The sequence below is a fragment of the Varanus komodoensis genome, unplaced genomic scaffold, assembly GCF_004798865.1.
Source record: "Varanus komodoensis strain SLA01 unplaced genomic scaffold, ASM479886v1 scaffold36, whole genome shotgun sequence".
Classification (NCBI taxonomy): Eukaryota; Metazoa; Chordata; class Lepidosauria; order Squamata; family Varanidae; genus Varanus; species Varanus komodoensis.
The window spans coordinates 3,815,151-3,828,622 of record NW_025335873.1 but is presented as its reverse complement, the minus strand read 5'-3'; the positions used below and the strand labels follow the sequence as shown (position 1 = coordinate 3,828,622).

The 13,472-nt window shown below is 47.0% G+C and overlaps 1 protein-coding gene across 2 annotated transcripts in view; it reads right to left on the bottom strand.

Moving 5' to 3' along the window:
• The window catches only part of RAB14 (RAB14, member RAS oncogene family), a 36,895-nt gene that overhangs the window by 18,672 nt on the left and 4,751 nt on the right, over positions 1 to 13,472 (bottom strand). Inside the window, exon 1 of one of the 2 annotated variants that reach the window (XM_044439932.1) lies at positions 4,029 to 4,310. The exons of the other annotated variant lie outside the window; for it this stretch is intronic. The gene's annotated coding sequence lies outside the window, so the exon portion shown is untranslated. Of the gene's footprint in view, positions 1 to 4,028; positions 4,311 to 13,472 lie in introns of those variants that run through there. 2 annotated transcript variants of the gene reach the window in all.

The following is a 13,472-nucleotide window of genomic DNA, read 5'->3' as shown; positions in this document are numbered from 1 at the left end:
GTAGCCATTTATATTTATGTTTTAGAAACTAAAGTTGGGCTTTGATAAGGTGAGGAAAGTATGTCACCCCACAAACACACCCAAAAGTAATTATAACCTATTGCCAAAGTAACTTGTCTATATCACTTGTGAAATCTAATTTGTTTCATGTCTTCAAGTACAAAGCAACCAACTGAAATGTAATTGAGAAATGCAAAATCCTCTTTCAAACAGAAGCTAAAATGCCTAACTACTGGATCTCTTCCAGCTATAACAAGCACATAGCTTGACTTATTCTCAATTTCTATTGAAACAAGGCTAAATGCTGACTATTAAGCTGCAAGACACATGCTATTCCATCACCAGATCTGAATAAATCAACTATTTATTGAAGAGCATGGACAGTATATTACAGCAAGGCCAGTGTTACAAACCCTGAAGAGCTACTGCATTTACGAATGACACCCTTTCAGGTCAATTCCATATTGTGTGTATCTATGCTATGCTGTTAACTCTTTGCAGCAGAAAGTCAGCACATATAAATGTCAACTTCTGAATCAAGTATAACTTGGTAGAAGACATACTTGGAGACCTCAAAGATAGAAGAAGCCTATATCTTGGGGCTCACCAAGCTCCCTGTCCCTGAAAGATTTATTTTATCTTTCAAAGTTTTTGGAAGCAAACTTAAGAACTAGTATGTCAGACTCCCAGTTTTGTGTGATGAAGAGATTTACAATTATCAGGGCTCTCCGAACCAGGCATTCATTTGTAGTGACATACATTTTGATGGGGTGAGAGGCAGAATTGGTAATGTGCTGATAGATGAAAGATATACAGTACTTGAACTCTGTTTCAAAGTCTAGGATCTGGCAAACTTGAAGAGACCGAACTCTACACAGACCAACATATTTGCACATCATCATTGCAAACTGCGAGAAGTTTCCAAATTAATGCTGGGTTGTTTGCTGCATTACTCCTAGACTAATTAATCCGCAGCTTGCCACCACACATGCAAACTGGCCCACTGCCTACAACCACAAGTTGAAGAAGGCTGTTTTAAAGGAATCTGAATTAAGGCTCCCAGTATACATAGACACATTGTGACCAGTCTGCTCAGAAGGACACAAGGATCTGTTGCATTCCATGTTCACCACTAAGTCTTGGTAAACAGTTTGGTTTTCACTGAAGAGTAAACCTTTAACATTTCAGAATGAAAAGTGAGGGATGTCAATGTTGGATGCACGCTCCTCCATGAAGAAGGGGGAGGATTCCTACACACTGAGGATTAGTATGAGAGGGGGAAAGAAAGCTTAGCCTGGAACTTCAACACGCTAGGTTTCTCGCAGACATTTTGTGTTAGTAGGTATCGTGCACACAGAAGAATCCCAACATATTGCCTGCATGCTGAACTGATAAAACCCAGATGTAAGATTACAGCTTCAGTGAGAACAAAGCCACAGGTGCATCTCTATCCTCCTCTGAACTAAGGGCAAAGCCAAAAGGTAACCTCAAAGAAGTCTCCAGTAGCATGCAGGACTTCAAGAACTACTCCCGTGCATGTTCCCAGCCACCTATCAAGCATCTTGCAGCACTGATTCAGGCACATTTACTTGGAAACCCTACCCATCTCAAGAGATAGGGTTAAGAATCTTAGGAATTAAGAATTCTCTCCTTATGAATGAAGTCCTAGTTCTATATTCAAGATCCTGGATGTTGCACGATTATTTCTAGGACCAGAGCTTTTAGAAAGTTTGTGGTCCATTACAGACACAATGGGACACAACACTCAGCACAGGAAACAATATGAAATCCAATACTCGTTACTTAGGTCAGAAACATATGAAAAGCCACTCCCCTATCTAGTTCCAGCCACCAAGATGACAGCACAGGCAGGAAAAACTGACACAGTTTCCCAGAGATGTTCAGACTATGGCAAGTCTCCAATGGAAGGGCGTTTCATAACAAAGGGGAAGCCATTCATACACATATCCTTGCCCTTACTGCAACAAGAAACCGATTTCTGCTGGTTTAATGGACTGCTGATGAAACAGCAAGGAAAAGAAACAGACTCCAGGACACTTTATAGTAGAACCCTCTGCATGTTTACTCAGAATCAAAGTTCAATAGCATTCATGCTGCAGCCTCAGTTTCCTACCTAGAAACTAACTACTTAACCGGGAGAAAAGCTGCATATAAGCAGGTAGGCAGGAAGAATATGGCAACCAAATGCCAGATATTTTAGCTGAGCCCCCTTCCATATGAAATCATTGACTGGATGAGGATGGGGGTCAAATCTTTCAGGATCCTTACATACTGTATTAAATTTTGCTTCTAACAGAACAAATGTTAAATAATATGCCATGTTTACTCTGTCACTTCCTTTTCTGTATTAATAAGCACCACATGCCATGTTGATTTGAGCAGGTAGTATGCCTATTAAAAGCTCGCTTAGACTCACGCCAAATGCGCATAGGAAAGATTACTGTATAAACAAGTGCATCCCATTCCTCATTAAGAACTTAGTGTTTACATACAGGATGAAAAAGTGTGTACACAGGTCACCTTCCATATTAAGAACAGAAACACTTGATCCACAAGTTCTGCTATAGCAGGGCTCAGGCCACCTGAGGCTCTCCAGTATTTCCTGTACCCATAAAGCCATTTAGCATGACACTTGTTCAAGCACAGCAACACACAGCTAAAATGTCGTCTTTATTGTGTTTTATACAGGCATAATAAGCCTAGCAGACAATGGACACATTATATACAACTAAATCACTGCAAAGAGAAGAGTGCCTAAAGGACAAAGACAACCACATCAGGTAATGCATTCCTGGCACAGGTTAACACATGCAAGTGTTCGTTTTTGCTATATACGTTTTTCTCCTTATCACCAAGTAGTCCCACTTCGGAATGCAGCGTGTTTGAAGCACTCTGCAGGATAACTTGCTGCAGCACCTGTCCTCTGCACAGCCAGAGAGGCATGTCCGCTATGCTCTAACAGGCAGACAGATGGGTCATGAGGAATTCTGTGCCTCTGACACACACCAGCACTTACAGTTCCTTGTCACATTCAACTGGTACAGATAGCGGCACAAATATCAGATGTAAGTGTGCAAATGGAACACAGATGTGCCCTGGATTTGACCTGACCCCCTTCAGGGCTCAGGGAGGAGAGCAAGGTACCCAAGGAACAAGTCCAAATAACGGGGGAACATTTGCCTACGTAGATCACAGGCAAACAGGCACTGCTCTGCAGCACTGGTTCACACATAACGTTTCTTACAACACGGTCCATGAAAGCTCACGCCTCACGGTGCCACAAGACTTCATTTTTTATTTTTGCTGCCACAGGTCCATGCTGGTACCTCCGGTCACTGTCCCAAGCAGTGAGAGCCTGCTGGCACACAACCTCCGCGCTCCTTTTCAAAGTCCGACACTCAAAGGCGCCTTGGCCTTCCTTCCAGAGCTCACCAGTCCCCCGAGGAGGAGCAGCCCGCAGAAAACGCTCGGCGGCCTCGCGAGGCTGCAGACCTGCCCGTATTTACCTGGAAGTCCGCCTGACTCAGTACAGAGGGGTTCCCTCCTCCAGCCTTTCGCACACCCTGCCCCGAGGAGCGCGTCCCGCTGCGCTCGGGCAGAAGGGGGCAGGCGGGGCGCAGGCCTCTTGCAAGCCCGGCGCTCCGCCCGGGCAGGTGGAAGCCTCGCCCGCCCTCAGAAGGCGCCCACCGAGCGAGGGGAGCGGCGGGGGGCGCGGGCGCGGGCGAGGCCGGCCTCTCCTCCCGGCCCGGCGCGGGGTGTGGGCTCCCGACTCCCCCGCAGAGGCCGGAGGAAGCGGGCAGGAAGGCGCCGGGCGGGCGGGCGGCCGGGCCTCCCGCGGCTCGGGTGCCCGCAGGCCTCCCGCCTCCAATACAATGGAGCGGAGGCCGCGGGGGAGGCCCAGCCCGCCAGAGCCGCCCACCGACTCACCCCCCGGCGGCGGGGGAGGGGCCACGCGCCCCCTCCCGTTGCTAAGCAACCCCGCGGCGGGCCGGGCCGCCCGGCTGTACCTGGGCTCGAGGGGCTGGTGACTGGGCAGCTTGGCTCCGGCGGGCGGCGGCGGCGGCGCGGTGTCTCCCCCCCTTCTCGTTCCGGGCTCGAGCCTCGGTCTGGCGGCGGCGGCGGCGGCTCCACCACTGCTCGGTACGCGCACACACCCGCGCGAGGCCTGCTCCCTCCTCGCCCCTTCCCTCCGTGCTGCCGCGGCCGCTGCTTGCCGCTCCTCCTCTTTTCGCTCACATCTACACACACACTTTATCCAAGATGGCGGCGACCCCTTACACGGGGTTTCCCCGCCCACCACTGACGGGGAGCGCAGGAGGAACTAGCTCCGCCGGGCCGGGCCGGGCCCAAGGCGGGCCGCGCCAAAACCCCACGCGCGCATACGCGAGCGGGCGGCCGAGGGCAACCCAAGAAACGAAAGGCGGGGTTGAGAGAAAAGGCGGTGGGGCGGGGAGAGGAGTAAGGCGTCTCCGCGGAGTTCGATGCCGAGGGGAAGCCAATGGCAGTAGAGATTGGAGGCGGGCCGAAGAGAGCGATGTTTGCGGTGCTGATTTTCAAAAAACCGAATCGGCCGGGAGCAAAAAAAATGGCTACTGTGCAGATTTTTTTGTTTGGAGGCTGGCGGAAAGTAGTCCCAGCTGTCAAACCTCTGCGCATGCGCTTCTGTGGGGGAGGATTGGGGCGGAGTCAGTAGTGGGCGGACGTAACCCTTGCAAGAGTTTAGACAGAAAGGCCTACAACTCCCAGCATGTCCCATAGATGGCTGAGGGTGCTGGGAGTTGTAGGCCGTTAGTTTATGCCCTAAATTGTTGTTGCTGTTATTGCCATTTTTAACCCGAATGTGGAGCCTGTCCGCGCAGTTCGCACAGTCTGCCTCACAGCGAGGCACAGATTAATAGGTAGCACTTGCATTGGTTAAATCGCACAATCATTGACGCATAACCAGGCCAGAGAAAACCCCTCTTTTCTGGAAGTCGGCAGGTGTGCATCCTTTACATGTAGCAGGCACTGACCAGGCACCAGTCCAGAGAAAGCTCCCTGGCTCTTGACAGAGAGCAGCGGCGAGAACAAAGGGCAACCCCTTCCTCCTCCTCCTCCTCTAGGCAACAGCACCCCATGCTCCCTGCCCTCTTTGCAGCAGCATCTTTGGCATGCAAGCGGGAAAGATCTGGCCCTTGCAACTTTTTACTTCCGCACCTTTGAACCCTCTGCAGAAAGTGTTAGCAGTGTTATGTGCAACCCTCCAATGATCAACGTGGAAAAGGGCCAACTGAGGGCTGGAGCGCTTGATTGGCAGCCAGTTATTCTCAAGAATAAATCTGTTAAAACCTTCCCCTGTTGTGCATGTTGGGCATTTGCATGCCAGTACATGGACCCTTTCGTCAACAGTATGGTGCACCCTACAGCTTGTGGCCTTTCCCCTCTATTCGACTTTCCCCACACAAGCTGCCTCCTCAGAGTAAACAGGGTGCTTGCAGGGGGTGCAGCAACTCCCCTACGAGTTGAGGTTACTACAACCAGGCCTGTTTAGCTTAGAAAAAAGGCAAGTCAAGGGAGATGTCTTCGAGGTTTGCAGGGCCGTGCAGAGGAAACAGAGTGGGAGGCATCCCATGGGTCTGTGATGGAGATTCAGGACTTCTGCACACCAAGCATCATTAAAACTATGGCATTTGCTCCCGCAGGCTGTCGTGATGGCCTTTAAAAGGGGGCTGGACAAATTCATGGTGACTGTCAATGCTACTAGTCCTGATGGCTCTCGATATGGCTTCCCGTATCCGTGTGCCTACGTGCCCCACTTGGTGGGAGGGTGCTGTTGCACTCCTGTGCTGCCCATGGGACGCTGTGGCAGCTGTGAGAGCAGAATGCTGGACAAAACGGACCCTTGCGCAGGGCTGTTCTTATGTTCTTAGCCACTGTAGTGTAGTGGTGAAGAGCATGGGACTGGGACTCGGGAACTGGGTTCTATTCCCGGCTCAGCCATGGAGCCAACTGGGTGACCTTGGGCCAGTCACAGACTCTCAGCCCAGCCTACCTCACAGGGTTGCTGTTGTGGGGTAAGATGGAGGAAGAGAATGATGTAAGCTGCCTTGAGCCCTTTGTAGGAAAAAGGCAGGATATAAATTGAAAAAAATAAAAAATAAAAATAAATAAATTAGCCAGCAATCCACCCAACAGAAGAAAGGAAAGTCTGCAAGCAACATCGAAAGCTTCTTTTAAAACTTCTCTGGCTTCCCCATTTATGAATCTCATTGAAACAGGAACAACCACAGGGAGAAAAGAGTACATGTCATCACTCCAGGACAGACAACCAGCAGGATCCCCTTCCTCTCCTAGCCACCGGTCGTAGTCTCAAAGGGGACCAGCAGGTGGGAGCCTTCTCCCCGTTTGCCACCCTCTCCCTCAGCCCTCAGCGTCTCCGCACGCGTCTCAGCTGGCACTGGGCCAGCAGCTGTCCTCCACATGACTGTCTGTGATGGACATGGCCATCCTCCCATGGGTTGCACTGTGGCCGATTGCCTGGTTACATGTGCGTTGTCTCGCGGTCTCTCTACAGGGGGATGGCTGGCCAGGCACAAGAGACAATCCACTTCCTGGGCAAACTGTGGGGCTTCATGGCAGACTTTCCCGAGCTCACGCAGCCAGGGAAACGAACATGGAAGCAGAGTATTTGAAACCCACAGTTCCAGCCACTGGTCCTCATCGTATCCTTTTCCTCACAAGAGGGGAAAAGGTGGGATATAATTGCATAACAGCAACAACAACAGCAACAAACAACACACGTTTGGTTTAGAAACTATTGCCATGTTGCACCTGGAAATGAACCTGATAATTGTGAGTACACCTGTTGTCAATACCGTCCCTTTTCTTCATTGTGGTGAGTTGTTTACCTGAACTTTTGATCTGAGCTATTGTTCAAAACACATTAGCTGGCTGTTTTCTAGGGCGGCATATCACAAAGAAAAAGGAACCAGATCACTGAAAAAGAGCACTAAGATTTGCATGCAAATGTAAGGTTTGCATACAGTTTGTGTGCCGAAACAATTACTATATTTAGACATTGTGGGGAAGTTAACGGGAAGCATGCTGCAGCTCCCCATAGTGGGAAAGCGTGCCCAGGAGGTCTTCTGTGTTTGTGCTGCTGCCCAGGTGCTCCTCAGCATGGAAAGGCCATTCCAAGACCCTCTCTCAGGGCTCTTTATCTTGAAAAAGGACTTGGCAAGTCAAGCCCTCCAGAGAGAGGATTGCTCCCGGTAAAGAAGGTTCCAGACAGAGGACTCCACACACTGCAAATTAAGGGCATTATGCACCTTTCCAATCATACACTGGTCTTACCTTTTGAAACATATTTACAGGTGCTTCCAGATACAGGAGTCCCAGCTCTACAACTCAGAAGACATGGTGTTCCTTGGTAAGCTGATGCTGCATGGATTTTAATACTTTCATGAATGCTTTAAATAAATATTCTAGTAATTATTATGTATTTTAATTGCATTTTAACATAAGTGACATTTCAACGTACTTATTTTTCTTATAAGCAACTTAGCGATATTTTTAAATATGGCAAGGGATATATAATTGTATTAAATTAATTACTCTATATTGCATTTTTCCTCATCCGCTGATATTTTTAATATGAAGTAAGATGGAATGAGCAAAAAAATCTGGAAGGGTTAGAACTGGAAAGCAATGACACCTGGACATCCTGTAAAGTTCTATGAACAATCAGAGTGATGCCCACTAAAGATAACTGACAACTCTGATAAACATACACACACACTCATATATAAAGAGCCTTTTTCCCTACATGCCTTCCCGCCCCCTAAGATCGGCAGCAGAGGCCCACCTCCGAGAACCCTCTGTGAAAGAGGTCAGGAGACAGAGCACTCGGAGGAGGGCCTTCTCTGCGGTGGCGCCCCGACTATGGAATGCGCTCCCTAGAGAGGTCCACCTGGCACCGTCATTATATGTTTTTCAGCGCCAGGTCAAGACCTTTTTATTTGGCCAATATTTTAACACATAGTAATTTTAATTGTGAAATGATTTATTTAATTTCTTTTAATGATCTCAATGTGGAATAGTTGCTTTATCTTATTTTATTTAAGTTCTGAAATAATGTTGTAAGCCGTCCAGAGATGACAGTAATGGACGGCATACATTTTTTTAAAAGAAATAAATATGTATAACTCTGATAAAGAGTTATATGTGTATATGTGTGTATAAAACATATACATATATATGTATATATAACTCTTTATGCCCCATTAAGTAAATACACTATTGCCCTGTCAACCTCCCATCTTTTTGAGAGAATCCAGAGTTTGACAACTATCTGTCAAAACACATTTTCCTTTTAAACTGAGGTGAGATGCATTTTTCCAAACAACAATCATCTTGGAGAAAACTACTACGTTGAGAATGGTTAGGGAAAAATAAATTAGAAAGTGGGCTCTCACAGTGAAGGAGGGGCAGCAAACGGCACTGCCCTCTTGTCTCAATCGAAGATCATTTACATATTTTCTTTCTCTTGACAGCTTGCCTTTGTACAGCTGTCATACGAAAACAAAGTGGGGGGAGCTCCCGTTTGGAACTTTTTGGGTGTCAGGGTTGGTCCAATGCACAGGTTTGGTACTTGACCTACGTGCAAAGTTTAAACATTTAAAATACAGCAGAATTTTGAATTCTGATTAACTAGGAGCCGTATCGGGTGATGACTCCTCAAGCCATGTTATTGCTGTTGTCATTGGTCCTCACCTTTTTAGCCTACACAAAAAACAACAAGCGAAAGTTGTGGATGGAGCAAAAAGCAATGTGTGAAGAAGTTGCGATTTAAGTGGCCTGAAGGCATCTGGGATGCAATGGCAGAAACAGCACAAGAAGCGAGCAGCACAAAGAGAAGAGCACCAGTGCGGCACACCAGTGAATCAGAAGTTGCAATGCTAATGGAAACGCCAGGTGTCGGTTGCCCACCGCCGCCAGTGGACCTGTACTGCAGACCCCGTGACCACAACATGTCCACCTTCTGATAAAGGTATGGCTCAGCCGTGGGCCAAAGAGAGCTGCTAAACTAGCTCCCAATATGATAGACCAAAATTCCCAGTGCCATCAAGCACAGTTAGGCATCGCAGCCGGAAGGAAAGACCCAGTGAGCTGGTTAAGATCTAAACTGCACACATACCCCAGGCATCCTCAGAGGGAAAAAATGAGGCAATCATGCTATCACGGTTGGGTGACGCTGATGGATTGAGCCCAGCGAGCGATCTCTACATCACTGCTAGAGGGCAGTCACACGACAGCCCAGAATGGCAAACACGAAAACATCAGCTTTGGCAGGAAGCAAACAGAGAGCCAAGGAGGATGAGTCATTGAGGCAGGATGTTAAAAGCACCAAAAGTCAGAGTAGGCCAGTGTGTGAACAATTAGAAATGAAAGTAGACCTGTCCAGCAGTGTGGGGGCAAATTTAGAAGGGGGAGGCTTCCTTCACGATAACTAGTCACACCCCATCAAAGCCACCCCGCAAGCCACACCTCCTTCCAAGATTATGCATCCTTCTGATTATGCAATAAAAACAAGCTTTGTTGCTTGTTTGAATTTGTGTTGAGTAAGGAATGCAAGTAGAGAGTCTCTTCTTGAGATGAAACAATGACCATCTGTTATTTCTGCTTATTTTATTACAAATGATTCTGAAAATTGCATTTGTTCCCCACTCTGCCTGTGTGTATGCATATATGTGGGAGATCCTCCATGGTTCCTGTCCATAGTTTAAGGGTTCCAGTTTCTCAAATATCAATAATCTTTTCTTGCATTCTCCTTGGATCCACCCTGGATCATGCATAAAGTGGGGGAGGGACAGTGACCCTGACTTTAGGGATCCAGGGACCCTCCAAAATATGGGAGATGGTGGAGTTTACTGTAGGACAGCCAGAGCATGAATTGTGTCTGATAAATTGTCTGGCACTGATGTCTGAATAAGGGTGCGATTCCACGCAAGATTAGGTGGGAAAGGGCCTACAGCTCTCTACCACAAGGCTGTGTCTAAATAGCTATCCCTCGGTGTGGGGACATAAATACAAGTAACCTACTATGTTTATAAGTTATTTCACATAGCAAATATTAACTTATATTGTTAATTTATATTATTCTATTTTGAAGTTTATTTATGGTTGTGAGCCGCCCCGAGGCTTTGGCGAATGGGGCGGCATAGAAGTCTCCTAAATAAATAAATATCCGTAGAATACAATGGGGGAAATGTAACCATGCTGACCATAAGTAAAATTCCAAAGCCCATGTTAGTGCAACCTCAGGTTGCGCTGACCTTTGTCAAGCCAGCCAAAAGATCATTCAAAATTATCCCGAGTGGCATCTAATGTGATGGAAGGGCTAACATGAATGGTGCTGCATTATCACCCACAACCTCTGGCAGAACATCGACTATGCTTGCTGGGGCGGCAGGTTTCCTTGGAAACTCCATGGCAGCTCCAGGCAGTTTTTGCAACTCTAAATATGAAGACGATGACCACCATCTAGGCAATTCCCCTCCCCACTCCTCTATGCTCCCCCTGCTGCTGCTTTTCATAAGAGTTTGTCTGATGAAGAAGAGATCTTGACCTTTTGCACATTTCTTATGATCTTTGGGCTGGCTTAAAATATCCTCTAAATTTATTCCATGAAAAAAAAAATTTCCCAGCACCTTCATGCATATTAGTCAGAACATGGGACGCCAAGAGCAAGTTTGCTTCATAAGTGAGATATTTTAATAGCAGTTTGTAGCACAGTCCAGTCAAAATATGGATCTCTTCCTCCGAAATCTCAGTCACAGAAAAAATTCCATTGCTCTTACAAGTTTGCAGAGTGGAATCTGATAGCTTTCAAGAGATGTCACCCTCTTGATAAGAAAAACAAAGCATTGGGCAAATTTTATTTAAATATTTTTTGATTTAAATCCTGCCTTTTTCCTACAAAGGGCTCAAGGCAGCTTATATCATTCTCCTCCTCCATCTTATCCCCACAACAACCCTGTGAGGTAGGTTGGGCTGAGCATCTGTGACTGGCCCAGAGTCACCCATTTGGCTCCATGGCTGAGCGGGGACTCGAACCCAGATTGTCTGAGCCCCAGTCCCATGTTCTTAACCACCACACCACACTGGCTCTCCAAATAGATCTATCGTGTTCCCAAGGGAATGGTTTCATCCCTTTTTGTGTGTGAGGTGTTATTTTTATGAAAGGCACACACTGTGAACCAGCCTGGGATAGACGGGCTAGAAAAGAAAGACCATGGTGCAACATGTCTAATAGAATTTGACCCAGGTTGCCAGTTCCAGCATATGGTTTCTTGGAAGGAAGGCCTGCATAGTGTGATGGAACAAACAGGTGCACAGGAAACTGCCTTTTCCCAGCACTGCTACTGACTGACTGGCAATAGCTGTCCAGAGTTTCAGGCAGAAATTTTTCCTGTCCTATATAGATGCTGCTAGTTGTGAAGTCATGTCCGACCCTTCGCGACCCCATGGACAACATTCCTCCAGGCCGTCCTGTCCTCCATCATCCCCCAGAGTCCACTTAAGCTCACACCGACTGCCCCAGTGACCCCATCCAGCCACCTCATTCTCTGCCATCCCCTCCTTCTTTTGCTGTCAATCGTTCCCAGCATCAGGGTCTTTTCCAGTGAGTCCATCCGTCTCCTCAGGTGGCCAAAGTATTTGAGTTTCATCTTCAGTATCTGGCCTTCTAAACAGCAGTCAGGGTTGATCTCCTCTCGGACTGACCGGTTTGATCGCCTTGCGGTCCAAGGGACTCGCAGGAGTCTCCTCCAGCACCACAATTCAAAGGCTGCAATTCTTCAGTGCTCAGCCTTCCTTATGGTCCAGCTTTCAGAGCCATACATTGCACCTGGGAAAACCGTAGCCTTGACTATACACACTTTTGTTGGCAGGGTGATGTCTCTGCTTTTTAGTATGCTCTCTAGCTTTGCCATAGCTTTCCTGCCCAGGAGCAAGCGTCTTTAAATTTCTTGGCTGCAGTCCCCGTCTGCAGAGCCCAGGAAAATAGATACTAAAGATCAAACTTGAGAACTTTTGCATGGAAACAAGAGCTCTAGCATTCTGCGGAACTTCCCCAAAGTGCGCCTTGCAGTAAGGGATACTAGCACTGTCCAGATCTTTTGGATTCCAAGTTCATCAGCCACAGCCAGTCCAGCCAATACTCAGGAATGATGGAGGTTATGATCCAACACAGCTAGAGGGTATCTGGTTGCCTTCCTGCATATGGTTGCAGTCTTTTCATTTGGGGTCACCTAACCGAATGTTTGTCATGCATGTGTGAACCCATCAGGTGTGTCTATGAGAGATACCTATTTACAGATGATTTTGTTATGCAGGTACATCCGCTACAGACCTGGAGCTGGCCATGATGGCTGCCTATCCTCTTTGAATCCATGGAAAATGGTAGGGATACATACAGTGTTCTACAAAGAATTTTTGTATTTTATATATATATATATATATATATATATATGAGGGATCTTCAAAAAGTTTCTGCACTTTTACATTTTATAAACATATTTTATATATATATTTGCTGGTGGTATTAAAAAGTTGGTATGATGCTGGGGAAAATGCAACACACAGGAAGGTGACTATGTTAGAAAAGTGATTTAATTAACTTTTCTAATTCTTAATAAATAGAATTTTTAAAAAGTGCAAAAACAAAGCATTGGGCAAATTTTATTTATTTTTCGATTTATATCCTGCCTTTTTCCTACAAAGGGCTCAAGGCAGCTTACATCATTCTCCTCCTCCATCTTATCCCCACAACAACAACCCTGTGAGGTAGGTTGGGCTGAGAGTCTGTGACTGGCCCAAAGTCACCCAAAGTTGGCTCCATGCAAAAACTTTTTGAAGAAGCCTCATATTTAGAATGTGTTTCGCTCCTTACGTTTGCATGCCCTATCTTGTCTCATAGACCATTTCAATCACCCCGACATGTTGTCCAAGATTGTTGCCCCAGAATTATGGATGGAGGGACTTTTCTCAAACCCTAAAGCAGCACCAAACCACCAAAAAATGCTGAATTAGAACTTTTCTTCCTTTACGCTAATTCTCCGTGTTCAGATGGTGGATGTTTGGCGAGAAAGCATTCAGAAATGGTGTCTCCCCCCCCACACACACACACACATCTGAAGTGGCACCATCCCTTGCTTGTTTGGATCCAGTAGTGGTTGGATCCCCAGGGCTCTCTAGAAAGTTACATCCCCCCCCCCGAGGCCCAACCCCTTGTCCTGACCTCCCATCATTACACAGTATCTCCAGGATTTAGCTGGAGCCCTAAATCTCTTCCTGAAACCCTTTCTGTCCATGGGCACTCGCCAAAATCTGAAATCAAATCCCTTCCTCTCCCCTCTCCATACACCCCTTTTGACAAGTCGGGGTGTTCTCAGGAGACAGGGTCCTTGAAT